This window comes from Argopecten irradians, chromosome 10 (genome assembly GCF_041381155.1).
Source record: "Argopecten irradians isolate NY chromosome 10, Ai_NY, whole genome shotgun sequence".
Classification (NCBI taxonomy): domain Eukaryota; kingdom Metazoa; phylum Mollusca; class Bivalvia; order Pectinida; family Pectinidae; genus Argopecten; species Argopecten irradians.
The window spans coordinates 20,955,048-20,972,107 of record NC_091143.1 but is presented as its reverse complement, the minus strand read 5'-3'; the positions used below and the strand labels follow the sequence as shown (position 1 = coordinate 20,972,107).

The 17,060-nt window shown below is 35.3% G+C and overlaps 1 protein-coding gene and 1 long non-coding RNA gene across 2 annotated transcripts in view; one reads left to right on the top strand and one right to left on the bottom strand.

Moving 5' to 3' along the window:
- The window catches only part of LOC138333380 (adipokinetic hormone/corazonin-related peptide receptor variant I-like), a 158,036-nt gene that overhangs the window by 72,005 nt on the left and 68,971 nt on the right, over positions 1 to 17,060 (top strand). The window lies entirely within an intron of this gene.
- Positions 1 to 17,060, bottom strand: part of LOC138333381 (uncharacterized) — a 401,614-nt gene that overhangs the window by 378,901 nt on the left and 5,653 nt on the right. The window lies entirely within an intron of this gene.

The following is a 17,060-nucleotide window of genomic DNA, read 5'->3' as shown; positions in this document are numbered from 1 at the left end:
CCTATAAAAAGGATTCTTCTTTTTTCCTTTACTCGGAAGATTCTAGTGAACAGAAAATCACTCATTACACTGGCACATCAACTACCTACTGTTATGATACATTTGTACATCAACAGTCATGGATACAATAGGGGCCGCGGTAGCCGAGTGATTAAGAGGTCTTGACATATTACCACTAGCCTTCCACCGCTGTGTCGGGAGGTCGAATGTCATGTGGGGCAATTGTTAAAAGTTATAGTCAAAAGTAAACATGAAAGCATACTGCTGCGCAACATTGATGGAAATCATGCAACCCAATGCTAGTATGGTAGTCTTTACATTGCTTTACATTGCCACATATATGAACAGGAGGAGTTTGCTGTCGAGTAGCTCTGGCAGTATGCTGCAATAAGATAGCAGAAATTTGCAGACATCCACATTAAGAAATCCATACAGGAGAGGCCGCCCGTCATAAAATGGCCTTAAAACTCTGTCCAAAAATTCATCAAAATTTGCTCATATATCGGAAACAATGATATATGTGATATGCTTGAAAACCCACCAGGTATAATCCAATCACAGTTTTGAGGTACCATAAAAAACATCTATGTTGTGTTGTCTACTCGGAACTACATTAAAATGGAATATTGAACTTTGAAGTCAATGTATGGATTAGTCTTAAAATGTTTAATATATTAATCGGAATCGGCTAATGTTTATATATATATAAAACTTAATCTCTGTAACAATAAGCCTATGTGTACTTTTTATCAAGAAACTACATAACAGAATTGCAAAATATGACCTTGTGTGAAAAACAAAGACACTATATATATAAATCTTAATCGCAACAGATATAGCACCAATTTAAAAAATGCACTGATCAGTCGTACAATTAGAACACTCCCCATGAAAGACATTTATCACAAAAGCACCGAATGATTTGCCCTACAGTGATCAGCAGCATAAATATGGGTGTTTTTCATCAGAAAAAGCCACTGATTACCGAAGAAATGATTTTGTGATATTAAATTTCGTAGTGTTACGCCAACGTATAATTCGCATTGATATCGATAGGATTCTCAATACGACAAGTGGCAGTGCTTCCGATAGAGACGACGGGATATTGAAATCGCGCATTAGAACTGTTGTAAATTCAGCAGCGGATATGAAGAACCATAGGAACGAGGTCATTTCAAAAATATATTTCCGTTTTATGCATAAAGCAATTATACGACAGGCAGTCCGAACAATGACATCGTAAATAGGACAGGATGGAATGGGCGATGTTCCAAAATGTCTAAAGCAGCCAATTATTAAACTTGTGCCGGGATATATGGTTATCTTGAAGCATCATTCGTATTTTCCAAGAAGATATCGTATTGGTAATGCAACATTTAGAATATATAATTGTCTAGACACCATACAATTAGATAAAATAACAACTATTGACAGCAAACTTCTATATAAGCTTTTGACACGCGTTTATCAACATGGCAGTTTTGTATTAAATCATACTTTCACTTTCCTAATTAGTTATTTTTTGACAACGGTAAGCACAATCACAAATACGACTGTATTGTAGACCTGATGTACGCATAACACGTTGATATTTATAACAAAAAACATTCTGATTTTAGCGTTAAGCATACCGAAATAGTGCTACAGGTCTTCCGGTGTGTTTTGCATACACCAATATAATTTCTAAGGTCGTGCAGATATTCAGTTTGGTCTTTGTGTTAATTAACAATAACATTAACAATACTGACGCTAATATTGAATAAAAAGAATATGATAATAACGCAATCATGTTGATAACCGCCATATTGAGTAAGATACGCTTATAATATAATTGCTTCGTCATATTGTGTTCCATTATAAAAAAAACAACTCCAAGTTGCCAAGAAACCAACCGCACATTCCGCTAAATGGAATACGCTGAAAGTGTTCAGCATGTTCCAAATAATTTGAAAAAATAGGACACGTAAATCTACTGCGCCGAATGCAAATGGGTTTTAGTGTTATTAATATCTTTTATTTATTGGCGATTTCTTCTTTGTGAAATACCAGCATTCGTAGTGGCATGCAATAATTTCTAGTTGCGAATACCTTTTATGCAACACCAAATTTTAAATCAGTCGTAATATGTGTATAAACATACCATACTCTATATAATACAATAAACAAATGGAAGAATATCGTGGTATGTTTTGTATTTCGTAATGCAGAATTTTTTAACATTGCAAGTAAATGAATAACGTTGTTGATTATTATCAGTCTAGTTACAGCTGAACGGATGGGTTCATCAAGAGTGTGTCACAGTATATTATAGCATATGGCTGTAGCCTAAATCCAATTCTGTTCCCAATATATATTGGGTAGTTAATGGTTGGAAACCAATAAGCCCGGCCGGTCGCCTCATATTGGATTGAATACGACTTTTAAGTTAGAATATAATATATCCACTATAATTATCTGATCCTTTGGGGAAAAACATGATTTTATTCTTCTTTTGTATCAAAAGTATTGTAGCTGCATTCAGGCATAATATGTATATCTTTCCTGAATTCGGAATTCAAGAAGTACATGTATGACAAAGATGTGATACTTATATCACTTACATGATTTAGTAACATATTTCTACATTGTAACAAAATAATAATGGATATTGATCCGAAATGTCTTCTTAAACTGCACGGTAACTTTAATAGATTGATTCAGAACTCAATGTGTATTTCGGGATAAGTAAATATCTTATTTAAGGAATGATTTGTTGTTTAAAGTTATATGTGCCGTAACTGGTCGAAAATTTGGACATGTTATTTTTTCTTCAATTATCTAATTAAAACCATAAGTTTTAATGAATAAAGCTGTGAAATTCATTCAAATGGACAGACAATCATATATAATGCCTTAAAAACGTTAGTTAGAACACATTGGTTATGCACTGTGAAATTCTTGTTTTTATGCCTTATACATGTTTAGATGGAAATATACCTTCAGAAACCACTTTACAATTACTAATAATACTGTACAAATGTGCAATGAAATTGTGGACACCAAGATTGCTTCATGGACTGACCGTATGTACTCATTACATTACACTGAAGATGTTAATATAATGATTTTTGGCAGTACTGCCAAAAATCATTTTCAGTCCTTTTTGTACTTGTAAAATTAAAACCTATGCATTGAAAGTAATGTAATTCTCAAAATGTTGGTAACTTTTGGAGTTGAATAACATATCAAAAGCTCTTCTTGATTCGTAACAATGAAAAATACGGCACATATAACTTAAATGGTGTGCAAACTGCATTTGTTCGTAGATATTTCAACATGTCGGGCGCGCTACGGTCCTTTTCGCAAACGAAGACAACGGGGGCGAACATTCACTTCGTATCAGCTTATTGTCATCTAAATAACTTTATCATTTTTCTCGGAATCACCATAACCCATTGTTTCCCTATTGAATGTGTATCAACTTTCATTCAGCAAAACCTTACGATCGCAATACTAAATAATGCATTGATATGTATTCTCAGCGCGATACCCTACCGACATTTGCTTAAGACATATATTCCTCTCTGAAAATAATGATATAATTACTGTGCCAGATTAGGAAATAATGACAATGCAAATGGTAATTGTTTATCGATCAAAAGGAAATATGAGCGCAGTTTGTCTTAAATATACATTCATAACTTTCGTTACGAATAACACGTGAACATTAATTCAAAAGGCAACGCATGTAATGATTTCCTGTTCCGCAGGATTTAGATTGTTCATTTAACGATGATAAATTCCCTGGAAAAAAATCGATATCGATAGTCTTTATCTTCGTTTATGAATATCATTTTCGGGGAAATCATTTTATGCAGACACCGTTGGTTATATACCCATAATCATATATAACGCACCTATGCGTCAGAGTAGTAGCAAAATTAATGTATCGCACGCATCATTTTATCACATGCATTCTACCCTACAGGTAAGGTATATCCGGTGTAATATATGTGTGTATAATACATTTTTAATGTACATGCATTTGGGTAAGAAAGCATTGTTTTAATGTCACAATAGGTATATGATGTTTCATGCATAATGACGTCATTAAAAATAGACAATATAATCGAAATACAGATCCTTATAACCACTCCGTTCAATAGAGGATCTGAGAACATCCCGTCAAGAGTCATGACCCCTAATACCCCTAATTGGATTTTCACGGTCCTCTTATCCAACCTAGTGGTAATAAGGATATGTATTCTAATCAGATTGTAGAATTTGCGTCCTTCAAAGCCGAGACCGAGGGTTAAAAAGTTTTACTTTCGTCAGATAAGTTATCACAAATAATGTGATGCTTTTGTATGTGTGATGGCTATAGTCCATCCGAGGTGTTACTAAATACGTTAAAACCCCAGGCTCTGAATCTATTTCAGAGAGAGAGTAGAATAGTCCTATCCTTTATCACTAAGCGATTTCCATCAATGTTCAACGTGCGCGATGTTTAGCCTTGTGGTTTTACATTTCAACGAAGTGGTATTGCAACGCGGACAACCGTTTGTTGTCAGCATAAGCATGCATGGGAGGCCGTCCTTACATGATCCTGGCTGTTAATAGGACGTTAATTAATCAAAAATTGTTCGCAGAAATACGTCGCTTATAAAGGATGGCAACCTCAATGACATTCGTTGCCATCAAGCAGAATCTAGCTTCTTATTTTGTTTCATTGGCATGTTTCGTTTCAGCATTACCAACATCATGATTGCATTTGACAATGATGTTATTCTGTTCAGGATCTGTGATCAGACTTTCACTTTTAAAACAAAGCGTTTCCTGTGCGACTCCGTTGCCGGTACATGATTCTCTTTTGTAACTTTTCCTTACCTTGATTTGACATGATGCCATATATTGAACAAATAACTAATTCGTGACGCATTCTTTCAAATATATGTCTTACAATATTTCGTAAATATAGGATCTTAAATATGTGTCTATTTCATATATTATGAAACGAATCTATGAAGGTTTTATTTTTGCGAGCCAGGCGAACAGAGATAAAAAAATCGAGACGAGTTTCATAACATTCCATATGGAATGAGCACAAATTAATCTTATAAAAACTATCACATAGCTACTAAAACAAACCACATTTCGAAGAATCGCACGTTAAAATGTATTGTGAAAATCCAACGGATGCCATTTTGTCCCACTGTTCTCGTAATCATAATAGATATTTTATTCTTTCTGCCATAACGTTACAAAGAAGCCAATGGAAATTAATCCAAGGTATGTTACACTAGTACCATATAGGGATTGGATTTCGTTTTTATGTTAACCATGCTTGTATGGATCAATTCCTCTTAAGAATATATTCTATGGGGCGCGTTAGCGCCCCATATTGAATATATTCTTAGAGGAATTGCTCCATACAAGCATGGTTAACATAAAAACGATATCCAATCCCTATATTTACACTCACACGACTTTTTATTTATATTTTATGCAATAAAATCGTCATTTGAAAGTGACGTAATTATTCAATAAAAGTCGGTCAAAAGTGGGAGGAGCTTACTCAATTGAACAGCAAATGATGACGCTTCACGTAAGGTAGAATTATTCATCCGCGACGACAAAAAAGTTCAATATTTTAGTGTAAAATAAACATGACAAACAAAGTAAATTTCAGAGATAATTTTATTTAATCAGATCAGAACTTTAATATATTCAATTTTGCTGAAAGTTAATATATAGCGTAATTACATAAAGAATTTGTACACGGACACATACATGTGTGAACTCGGTGACCGTTATTGTGCAGCGAGGCGAACCTGACGCACGCTTACACACTTTAGTTTGCCCAAGTTGTCAAAACACCGATTTTCAAGTAGCTCAATGTGTTTGAGATGTCGTCTGACTTGACGGTATTACATCATTGGGAGCCATGTGATTATATAATCTACGCTTAGATCCATATCGCCATCGATAGATGAAACAAATTCACTTGTGTTCGATGGATACAATGTATTTGTGGTGACGCGGAACTGTCAACACGTGGATTATTAGCGGTGCATGTTTTATAATACACATGATTAAATACTCAAAGAACAAAGACAAGAGGATATGTTTATAACTGACCTCTATCAGAGGGTCTCACACCCGTCCACCCCAAAGGCTCGATCGTAGGACGAACATAGGCACAGAGGTAATGTTTACATTTGACACCCATCATTTTTAACAAAAATGAAAGCACGTCGCCCCGGTCGGGATATTTTTTCCGTTTCTTTATACAATTGTTAATTTAAAAATTGTTTGAATCATATATAAATATAAAACATGTATATATTGTTTACATTTTTCCAAAATTCTATGAAAAACAACAATATACACGTAATGTTTCGTCAAAATGTAAACAAAGCCATGTGTTTCTTTAAAAAAAGTAGTCCTTTTACGTTGCACAGAACATTTCCTTACGCAAGTTCAAAGTTCAATGTTACCATGCAGTTATGGTAAACAAAATCGGCTAGTATTAGCGTATAGTGACCAAGCCTAGCAAGTGTAAATATATGGAAATATCACACGGGCGAACTCACGGGTTATTAGACAGATTGTGTGATAATATTAATTATAGAATCAAGAACTCGAAACATCAAGTGTTAAAGATGCTCCACCGCTGACAAATTGTATTGTTTCACAATTAAAAACTGGAGCAGACGATTTAGTATTTTTCTTCAGTTACAAAAGTTACCTACTTTACACCATTACCACCATTGAAATGTTTGCGCTTTTAACTTTACTGCAGGTAAAAAAAAAAAAAGAAAAAAAAAAAATTGCATCCCGAAAAAAATCCGTACCACTATATCCTATATGGAATGAATGAAGTACGGGATGTACATGCACTAAAGGCAAAATAAATTATTTTATATTATTTTCTGTGTTAATTAGACTATTATATACACGATTAAACACCAATTATTGTTCAAATGTTGAATATCATTTATGCTCTATTGGCGATGGAGCATCTTTAAATAGTCGACACTTTACATCATTCAATGATTGTCCAAAGCAAAATGTTAAAAATGTTTTTAAAAAATGGGTTTTTTTGTTTGTTTTTTTTTACTTGAAGAGAGGGGGTAGTTTTTCATTATCGAAATATATACTTTTATAAAGAACATCAGCAAACAACGATTAGGAGTTTTTAATGAATTTTAATAATTACTTTGTATAATCGGTATACAGTCGTTTATAAAGCATTCTGACCTTGGGTCTACTGGTTATAATTTTTGGATGGAAAATATTATTGAAATAATTTAATTTCTTCATCATATAAACACTAATGGCCATAGCTCTATGTATGAGAGTTATGTACAGTATACTTATAAACATTATCCCATGGCTTCCCACTCGAACATACCAATGCACTTCAATTTAAAGACTTTCATGAAAAAATACACAAAAACGTTTTTTAACTGATTAAAGGAGTGTTCACATTGATAATGCATTATGTAAAGTGTCGCAGCATATACCAAAAGGAATCAAACACCACACTACATGCTAGAAGAAAAGCTTTTATGACCGTGACAGACGACATTAAGACTGTCTTCAAACAATACGTTTTGATGCACATCAATTAAAAGTGCTCCACCGCTGACAAATAGTATTTTTTCACTTTCAAAAACAGGAGCAGACGATTTAGTATTTTTCTTCAGTTACAAAGTTACTTACTTTACACCATTACCAACATTTTCAGCTTTTTTTCAAAGTTTCAGCGAATAATTTTACTTCAAGTTAAATATATGAAAAATAATTAATTGCATCCCGAAAGAAATCAATGGCACTATATCCTATATTGAATGAAGTTGCGCCTGCACTAAAGGCAAAATAATCTTTTTTTTATTTTATTTTGTTAATTAGACATATATATACACGATTAAACACCAATTATTATTCAAATGATGAATATCATTTATGTTCTGTCGGCGGTGGAGCATCTTTAATTAATAGCATCTTTTCCTGCTTTTTCTGCTGACGTCAGAATAATATATAACGCATCATAAGGTGACAAGTCTTACGATTTCCTATGATGAGTGGTCCCTGTACTTGGACAGGCAGTAAATATTGTAGTTGCAGTTCTGTTAAACACATGTGATAATATCTGTGTAAAAATAGATGTTTAATTTGAATATATTGTCTGTTATAAAGCAATAACAAAAACCTTATTTAAGAAAAACACTCAGTTAGAATAAACTCAGATTTTGTGCTATATAATGTAGCTCCATAACATAAATAAAATTACATCTTAGTCAATCCGTTTACTTTAATCTGACTATGTTTGTGTGATTAATTACCGTCCTTTTAACAGTTATGGTCATGTAAGGACGGCCTCCCATGTATGTGGTCTGTTGCGTGTATGTTTTGCGAGGTGCGTGTTTTGGGGGGCTGCGGTATATTCATGTTGTCTCTTCTTGTGTAGTGGAATGTATATGGTTGCCCTTTTTATAGTGTTATAAAAGCATGCCGCCGAAGACACCAAGCAACACACCCCACCCGGTCACATTATACTGACAACGGGCGAACCAGTCGTCCCACTCCCTGTATGCTGATCGCTAAGTAGGAGCAGAAACTACCACTTTTATAGACTTTGGTGTGTCTCGGCCAGGGGACAGAACCCAGAGCCTTCCTCACAGGGGCGAACGCTCAACTGAAGGCCAAAAGTGAGGCGGTGCCAAGGAAGGCATGAGGAAAGATAAAGTCAAGATCCTCAATTTAGTCGCAATAGGGGCAGCAGGTACAATTCTAACGCCATACCTTCAATCTGACCATTAATTTTCCGATCAATCAGGGTCGACGTTACAATCATTTCTTTCACGTTATAGCCAGGGATGATAACATATGTTTTTTAGAAAATGGTAATGCTCGTTACTTGCGAAATAGAATCATTGAGAATTATCAAGAACACCAGACACATTTATAGTCACATATATTTCCCGAAGGAGACCTTTGTCTATGGATACGTGGGTTGTGTCTAACGATTTTCCTTAATTAAACATAGGTTGGCTAATGCTGGGTACGGACCTAGCAAAATGAAAATATATGATATAATGCTTTCATCTTTTTATCGGGTTTTATTAGACTTGGGGTTGCATGTGGAAGCAGTAAATTATGTGGAACTTCCGCAGCTATAAAAGGAGCGATATACTAGTATAGTTGGTCTCTTAATGCAATATTGTCGTTTTTCATGACTTACTATTCTGTCTTCTTATCCCTTTGCTCACTGACGATATTTATTTATTTAACCTTGGATGGAACAAAAAAACGAGATCAACCCATACAAGATACCAAGTCATTTTATGTTTTAACAATTGTTTGTTTGATTTATCATGTAAGGACGGCCTCCCATGTAGGCGGTGTGTTGCGTGTATGTTGTACGAGGTGCGTGTGTTGGGAGTCTTCGGTATATTCATGTTGTGTCTTCTTGTATAGTGGATTAACATGAGAAACTCGGAGAGCGAATGGCATATGTAAAGCTAACCTGAACTATCAGTCTCAATGAAATGGAATTAGAAATACACTAATACAGAATATTTTATAAAAATATGTGCTCTAATCGTAATACGATACCGGACATTGAAATAAATTCCATTGATTAATATTTCCCATTAAGTCAACCAATTAAAGCAGTGCGGGTTCTTAATGTTTTTCGTTGCGTAAAAGCAATAAAATGAAAAATCCCAGCTATGGATTTATTACATGACGATACAATTTATATATTGTATCAAGTTCTAACGTGTGAAACGTGTGAATTATTTTGCAACCATTTATGAGGTAACTAAATACATATTACAATATATGGAATCTATTGACACACTGTAGCTATATATGACTCAATATGACACTCTAATTAATAAAATATACTTGAGCTTTGATTGTTATAACTAAGAAGTGTGAAGACTGATTTTCAATATATGGAGCCTTAATTGTCACTTTAGATATGGTAACGAATGTTGCAATGATGTGTCAAACATTTTGACACTTTATGCAACACGCCATATTGTTTATGTGTTAGGACCGATATGTGCATATTTATGGTATAAACACATTGTCTGAATATCATCTAAGATCTATAATTTCGGTAAAATAATAAGTATAAGATATTTTATAGATATAACCTTACAATTATACGATTTTAGATTTGGGAGCTATGAGAAGACGAATTTTGAAATTCAGTTAATGTTTACCTTTTAAGCCCCACCCCCTCAGGTCACTGTGTGATAGTCAGGATCAATATAGCTATAGGGTGCTCAACTATCATCCCATACTATTAACTATAACCATATTGGACTCGTTGTCTTTGAAAATTGAACAAATACTGCTAATAAATGTTTCAAATATAAAATATGGAATTCTTTATTCCATTCTGAAAAGTCTGCGATCAAAGGCCATGACATTCACAAATGTTTAAAGAGATCGTAAAACCTTTATATCTTTGAAGAATATTTGTCTACATGTGAAAACAATTAAAATAAAAAGTCAATTTTACCACTTCTGACCCCAATCCACAGCCCCCGCTGAGGGTTGAGGCCATACTATTAGAAAGGATGTCTAAAATAATTATAAATTACTGTTTATAGATATAGGCATCGGGAAATAGATCAGATAAAAATAGGTAATATATCGTCGTTTTATGTGACCTAATCATTTACCTATCATATTTTAATATAGTTGATCATAACCACTGTTATAAATATACTATTTCATTTGTTTGTTTGATTTATTAAAGTCCTATTAACAGCTATGATCATGTAAGGAAGGCCTCCCGTGTATGTGGTGTGTTGCGTGTATGTTGTGCAAGGTGCGTGTTTTGGGAGACTGCAGTATATTCATGCTTTGTATTCTTGTATAGTGGAACTGTTGCCCTTTTTATAGTGCTATATCACTGAAGCATGCCGCCGAAGACACCAAGCAACACACCCCACCCGGTCATTTTAAACTGACAACGGGCGAACCAGTCGTCCCAGTCCCTGTATGCTAAGCGCTTAGCAGGAGCAGAGACTACCACTTTTATAGACTTTGGTGTGTCTCGGCCAGAGGACAGAACCCATAATGACACGTGATGAGTTATTATTGCGAAAACACCAAATTTATAAGTTTTCTTTGTTTGTTTTGTTTGGTAAATTAACGTCCTATTAACAGCTATGGTCATGTAAGGACGGCCTCCCATGTATGCAGTGCTTGCGTGTATGTTGTGCGAGGTGCGTGTTTTGGGAAACTGCGGTATATTCATGTTGTGTCTTCTTGTATAGTGGAACTGTTGCCCTTTTTATAGTGCTATATCACTGAAGCATGCCACCGAAGACACCAAGCAACACACCCCACCCGGTCACATTATACTGACAACGGGCGAACCTGTCGTCCCACTCCCGTTATGCTGAGCGCTAAGCAGGAGAAGAAACTACCACTTTAAATTTATAAGTACTTACTTAAGCACATATTCAGATAATGACATTGTGAATAAGACCGATGACGTTTTTATTCATGGACTGTTTAAGATATGAAAGGTATAATTAAGATGAAATATCCGTTCTCATTTATATCAATTGTTTTATGACAAGCAATCTGATTAAAATACAGATCCTTATTATCATTACGTTAGATAAGAACGGAGTGGTTATAAGGATCTGTGTTTTAATCAGATTGCATGACAAGGGATATGATTAAATTATTGCTTTTTGGAATTTGATTCTTTCAGTTTGATATGCAGCCTCTCGTACCACTACTATAAATAAATATATATATATATATACATGAAAAAAGGAAACAAATTGTATGATTTTAAAATGAATGTAGCTGTAACAAAGTGATAAAATAATGCCTACGCAAAGGAACCCCGAAAGTTGTCTTTGTTCCATTTAAGAATACTTACAACTGTCGCTAGCACAGACAAGTGTACTGTAATTGATTCCTCGCACATTAGATATATTGCGTATCTTTTATAAATACTGTTCTGACATGAAAGGTTTCATGATAAAGACGGGGAATAAAAACATATTCAGCTTTGACATTAAGCTGTATTAAATATAACAATTATGACAGTTCTGTATTTCAGTTTGCCTTATGTCAGTTTAATCTAAATAGACGGGATGTGGAGTTTGGTGTCGTTGGCACTATGCTTAAAATGTTATTAATTACGAGACTAATGGCTGTTGCCTATTCGTTGAAACAGTTGATTTGTTTGAATAATGTTTATTCCTTTTAGCTTTTTTCCAATATCGTTTAAGTTATCTGTGCCGTAATTTTCATACTCGCGTATCAAAAGTTACTAACAATTTGAGAAATACAAATCGTACAATACAAATCTATCGATACCAATGGAGCAGAAAAACTACTGCAAGACATCAAGCCCTCTAAATCTCCGCAGTCTTACAACATTCCTAATTTGTTACTCAAGGAGTGTTCACATTTGTAAGCGCCAGCAATATCAAGGATTTCCAAAATATCAATTAGACACAGGTGAGCTCCCAAATGACTGTCAATGTGTTCCTATGTTATCGGCACATGTAAGTTGTAGTGAACGAGGATAGGTCTGACAGTGTAACTGTGGATTCTGGTGTATCCCAAGGGACCGTACTCAGACCACTGTTGTTTTTATTCCATATACCCGACATCTTGTCTCTACGGAAGAAATCAGCATACCTTTACCAACCAGAAAAGCTCCTATCTATTGTTTGTTTGATTTACTAACGTCCTATCAACAGCTATGGTCATGACCCGTATTGAAGGCAGTACCTCCAAATCCTAGATATCATTTCACCCGACTGGAAATAGAAAACTCATATTGACATCTGTAAGAAAGCAAATTAAATGCTTGGCGTTAAAGGGACATGAACCTTAAATAATTTGTTCTGTAGGCTTAGATATGGTATTCAGATGTTTATTTTTACAATGATTGGTTATCTAAAACGACAGGAAAACGTGGGGAATACCTACCTCAAAATGATGAAAATAGACCGTCATATTCTATTTTTCGAACACAAAATCCTCCTTTCGGGAGTTCATCAGGACTTTCCCTGATCATGTTAAGATCTACACTGACGGCTCAAAAGATGGTGATAAAGTTGCGGCAGCATGCTGTACATCTAATCACTGTTCCTCTATCCGACTTCCAGATGTTGCCTCCATTTTCTCTGTGGAAACTTGTGCTATCGGTCTGGCTCTTGGCCACATCGAAGAACACTCCTTTGAAAAGGCAATCATCTTTTCAGACTCTCTTCCGGATTTCAGGCTTTGAAATCAAGAAACCCTTGAAATACTCTAATCCAAAATCTTTTATTCCGAACCTTTCGATTATCTTCTAAAACTCAAATTACTTATCTCTGGATTCCCAGTCATGTGGGTATAAAGGGGGATGAACAGGCTGATAAAGCAGCTAAGACTGCTCTTCGCCTAGCACAAACAGATTTGAAACTACCATACACCGACATCAAACCTTCAATTCAGTCAGCCATCAAACACCATTGGCAACAAAGGTGGTCTACCGAAACAAACAATAAACTGTTTAAAACTCAACCTACACTTAATTCTAAACTGTCCAGTCGGAGAGACCGCAGAGAGGAAGTTGTTCTCTCTCGGCTCCGAACTGGACACACATATTTTACACATTCCTATCTATTGAGAGGGGAGGATCCTCCCACATGCCATGCATGTAATTCTCCTCTCACATTGGAACATATTTTAGTGCACTGTATTGATTTTAAGCACACACGAGATAAGTACTACGATGTCTCCGACATGTACACTTTGTTTCATGCCGTGAGACATAATCGTATTTTTAATTATCTCAAAGAAATCGGTATTTTAAACAAAATATGAACGTTTTCTCATATCATCGTATCAACTGAACATTTCATCGTTTCATCAACTTTGTGCATGAGTTTTCTCATGTGTTTTAGCCAAAACTATTTTATCCCATGCAAACTTTTTTTTTATCAAATAAACGTTTACAATCTGTGTTTTAGTCCTTACCTGCCTTTTCTTACACTGATCTTTTATCCTGATATTAATGCATGACTTGTAGTTTGGCCCTAAATGACCTTAGTTGTCGATGGGCCGTAAAACTCAAACAAACATCGAACACAAAACGAAAGTTGGCCGAAAGCGAGGTTATAATGAACAACCTTTCTGACGTGACAAGGAATATTAGTTTTCGACATTTTTTAAAATTATTTTCTAATTTACGATGGTTGACAAACGAAGTTTAAGCCATATTTGTATTTAGCGTAAGGATGATATATCAAAAGTCAAACGAGACTTTTTATTCGATCATGACAGGGCACCGCGAAGGAACGTTCTTGACTTATTGCACATGTACATCACGCAAGTAAAAAGTGGGGAATTGCTCCCGTATCTTGCATTTTAGCGATCCTTTATATTTACCTACTTTCCAAATCGCGCACGTTACGGACTCTTGGCGTACACGTTTTCTATCGGAATTCGTTTGTGTTCGCTTCACCCACGTTTTTGACCCACCATTTTTGTTAACATGCATTTTATTTGTGCAGTGCATTGTGGGAGGTCACTAAAGTTCAATATTACTATACTATCGTTACAAAAATAAGACCGGGCCGGTTCAAAATACAGAAAGATGGAATTTCCATTATTATTATGTTATTTGACACATTTGCACAATAACTGATATATATTCTGACACGTCTTAAATATGTATTTTACTCAAATATACATGGTTTATTTAGGTTCAGGTCCCTTTAAGAAAATCAATTTATAACATAATCCCAGAGTCACCCGTAGACCTGCATATATAACAATGATACGTCTAACACAGGGATACAGTTCAATAAATTGGGACTCTTTTCAACAGTAAAACACCAACACAATTGAAAGTATCCAACGAAAAGCAGCCAGAGTCATCACAGGGGACAGAATTCCAGACTACATTACCAATATGTAAAAAAGACTTTAGCTTACCAGCGCTCTACATACGACTAGTTCGCCCGTTTTCAGTATAATGTGACCGGGTGAGGTGTGTTGCTTGTGTCATCGGCAGCATGCTTCAGTGATACAGTATTATAAAAAGGGCAAAAGTTCAAAGAGGCAAGAAGACACAACACAAACATACCGCAGTCTCCAAAAACACCCAACTCGCACTTCAAAAACGCTACCCACCGTACACAGGCAGTCCTTACATGATCCTGACTGTTAAAAGGACGTTAATAAATCAAACAAACAATCAATTTGTATTGCAAACAGCCACAATTCTCTAAAGTGTCGTAATTTTTAATATGGTTTAATGAACGATTTTGCTCTTCCGAAAACCTGCATTGTCATGATTGCTTCTGATTAGTCTGATAACAATGACCTTACATTGCAAACTGTTACATGTAGTTTTTCAGTGATATCGAATGCGGGATGTTTGGGGAATTTTCAATCTGATTAAAATACAGATCCTTATAACCACTTCGTTCAATATAGGATCTGACAATCAAACGTAGTGATAATAAGGATCTGTATTTTAATCAGATTGGGGAATTTTGCAATGATAATATTTTGTTGTGTTCGTTTTGATCAAAACTTACATATTATTGAGTACTGAGAGGGTCTGTGAATGATCACCTTCTTTAACGTCACCTCGGCATCAAAAATATTGTTTGTCTAGTTTGTTATTGTGTCAAGTTACTACAGACACCATATTGATCCCAGTGGCTGTACTTCCGCCGGAAAGCGTAGTTCGATGTAATTTAACCTTTACACACGATCTATGGTATGTGGTGCCATTTACCGCAAGGCAAGTATCTTCATTTACACTGATCGACATTATCCCCGCAGATATTCTGGTGTTATTTTGATATGCTAATAACGGATATGGGACGTAATGAGCGAGTCTTGGAAATCAGTTCCTGGCGTAGTTACGACCGGTATTATTTGAATTTGTTATACGGGAAGGTCATTTAATCATGAAACCCGTCATAAAAACGCAAGGCATATAACCCAGGATATGCAGATATCGGACACTTAACAGACAACAGCTTCGTTTAGAATCAATTGCAGTTTCCCCCTTACGTCAAAACTGTCGAAGACACCACATCAATTCTGATTGGTAAATATCGGATACCAGAAATAATAGAACCAGATTTGAAAGCTGGCTGATAACATACATAATGTAGTTGTGGTATTATTCGAATTTATACATGTAACATAGAAACCCAATTCAAATGCTACGGAGTGTATGTACATGTCAGAAACAGTATGTATACAATAGTTCTCTAAGATTATCATTTCTCTTTTCTCCAATATGTCACAGGGTTCTCGTGGTTAAAAATACATGTAGCATAACTCGATCTGACACAACTGCCTGTTGCAAATATCCAATATAATAATTTATTATTTACCTAGTTTTCAATTGTATTTGTTGTAATTGCAAACCGCCATATTCAACGAGTTAAGATTAATAATAATTTTGAATTGAACATACTCTTCAGACGATGTCAATTCATTGTTTGAATAACTGAAGGTTTATTAATAGGATTATATAAGGACGGCCTCCCATGTATGCAGTGCGTAGACCGTGTTTTCAAAGACTGCGGTTTAATCGGGTGGTGTCTTCTTTCATCACAAACAATATTATACATTTATTGCCCTGACGGTAGGGAGACATGACGCTTTGTTTCCCCAAGGCATGTCATATTTCCCGAGGGCGTAGCTTGGTTGCTTGTAAATCAAAAATGGACGTGTCTGCAGTATGTTCTCTCTACGATCAGCACTTCATTTCCTTCGTAAATGAATGAATTGCTCCTCATATACATATTGTCTACTAATATTGTCCTGAATTGATCTAGATAACATTTGGTCATAGGTCTGACCTAAGAATCACCAAATACAGATCACTTTGTGTCCTATTGTTATGTCGAATTTATTTGGAGTCATTTCCATTTCGCATGTCGAACAATGTTGCTTTTTTTTTCGTTGTTCATTAGTTTATTCATGTATGTTATGCGTTGTTCAGCACACAGGGCACGACTGGGTGGCCTGTTGTAAGTTGAAGTGGCCGAATGGGATACATTTCTTGG